Genomic DNA, 2,382 nt, shown 5'->3' on the forward strand with positions numbered 1-2,382 from the left:
TTCAAATTATCTACCCAAACGATAAGTTGCTGATGCCATGGCACTTGCCCCAGGCAAGAGAGTGAGACTCTGTCTCAAAAAAAAAAAAAAAAAAAAAGGGCAGGCAAGAAAATATCTTCTTGCATATGAGATTCAAATTTTAAAATTTAATTCATTTGGCATTGATTGAGCATCCATTCTGTGCTAGGCACTTGTATAGTTAAACTGATTAGGCAGTATGAACTTTCATATAGAATTGCAAGAAAAAAATTGATTTCAAATTATCTACCCAAACGATAAGTTGCTGATAGATTTTTCAGTTAACAGTTCTCTGTTAGAGTACCCGAAGTACAACACATGCTGGAGAAACTGGCATAAACACAAATCCCTCCTTCCTCATTACCTCCCATACTCACCTTATAGTTGTTCCAGTATAGTGTATCTTGGGTGATTTTTTCACCAAGTATAGGATATGTCTGAATAGCTACAGGCTTATAACCAGACATAATTTCATATAATTGCACTGTCGTCCAAGGGACAATAGTTTGGAATTGATACTAGAAATAATTACAGTGTCTCTGCCTTAAGTCTGAAAAAGAAAATATTTTATATTCGAATTATCCATAAGCTTGTATATATAATTTTCATCCTGCCTTCTTTCAAAAGGCTGTGTGGAAGTTCATAGATGAGTGACCAATAAACGATTTAACTGTAATCCAGAAGAGACAATCTAAAGGAAGCAGGCATAAAACAAATAAGGCTACCAAACTGCACCATCTACTCAGCTGTACACAGAGGGTGTACCCAAATGTTCTCACACCTAACCAACTGTTTTACAATACTTGGGAATAAATCTAACTCAGCCTTCGAGTAGCCAAACCAAAAAGAAGCACAGTGGCTTAGTGTTCATTGTTGACAACAGGAAGCATTAAAGTGAAACTGCAAATACAAAAGTTTCCTGAAACTAAGTTTAGGGTGACATTTAATCTGTAAGAACACAGTCTGGGTACTTGACTTCCTGAACTAAAAATGTCGAGAAAAAAGAAAAACAAAACTACTATTCTAATGTAGAAGCTTAAAGTTAAATTTAAAAGCTTAAAATAATATTAAAGAGTAATTTTCTGATATTGATGCTTAAAATTAAATTAATTTTAAAAGGTTTTAAACGGTAGCAAAAAAATGTAATACAGCACTTCTGAAATTAAATTCTAAATCAAAGTGACAGAATAGGATAAAACTTTTAAATAACACGTAATTAAGCCAAAATATCTTTCCAGAACTATTTGATGGCAAAAGATCAATGTTATCAGGTGAATGATTCCAGTGGTGCTATTCTGAAAAGCCTGAAAACATTACTTCAATAATACCACAATAAATAGTATGACAGCTGGGCGCTGTGGCTCATGCCTATAATCCCAACACTTTGGAGGTCGAGACAGGAGAATCGCCTGAGGCTAGGAGTTTGAGACCAGCCTGAGCAACATAGCGAAAGCCTGTCTTCGAAAAATTAAAAGATTAGGTGGGCGTGGTGGTATGTGACTGTAGTCCCAGCTACTGGGGAGGCTGAGGCAACAGGATCGCTTGAGCCCAGGAGTTTGAGGTTGCAGTGAGCTACGATCAACCACTGCACTCCAATCAGAACGACAAGACTCGGCCTCAAAAAAAAAAAAGGAAAGAAAAACAAAATGTGTGCCCTATTTTTTAAAGGCTGTTTTGAAGAAACAACAGTCAATGATTAAAGAGGAAACACTTTTCTGTTCACATACCTACCAACGTGCAGGACACTGTTCTAGGCACTGGAGATACAATGGTGAACGAGAAAGACATGGTCTGTGCGCCCTCACATACTCCCAATATTCTCCATTTTGGCTCGTGATTGGCACCAGCTATTAAGGTCAGGCACCAGCCTGACATGTCCTTCTTCCTCACTCCTAACATTCAAATAGTCAACAAGGTCTGATTTTTATCCCCAAATCTTTCATTATGTCCTCTTCGCCCCTGAGGGAACCTTACAAGCAAAGACAGAGATTGGAAATCTGTCCACTGGCTTAGAGAGGTGCTGATTATTCCGGGAACTAACTACGGTGGACAAGAGAGGGCGTGATCGTCGAGGAAAAAAATCTAGGTCGAGCCAAACTGCAAAGAACCTAAGAGGTCGGTTAAAGAATTTAGCCGTTCTCCTACGGAGCCTAGGAAGCGCCAGAAGAGCATGCCAGATACCAAGAAGGCTGGATGTGAGTCTAAGCTACCCTCAATGTAAGCCGCCTTCACCTACCTCCGCTGGGCCCCAAGGGTCCGCCGAGACACCCCGGCTTCAAGCACAATTAATTGGATTCTGCCAGCTCCCTAACCGGGACCGTTCTGGGTCACTCGCGCAAAATCACGCGGACCCTCAAGCAGCCG

General features: G+C 40.0%; 1 protein-coding gene across 1 annotated transcript in view; it reads left to right on the plus strand.

Moving 5' to 3' along the window:
* The window catches only part of ANKRA2 (ankyrin repeat, family A (RFXANK-like), 2), a 27,357-nt gene that overhangs the window by 3,089 nt on the left and 21,886 nt on the right, over positions 1-2,382 (plus strand). The window lies entirely within an intron of this gene.

Source organism: Propithecus coquereli, unplaced genomic scaffold (assembly GCF_000956105.1).
Source record: "Propithecus coquereli isolate 6110/MARCELLA unplaced genomic scaffold, Pcoq_1.0 Scaffold9, whole genome shotgun sequence".
NCBI classification, from domain to species: domain Eukaryota; kingdom Metazoa; phylum Chordata; class Mammalia; order Primates; family Indriidae; genus Propithecus; species Propithecus coquereli.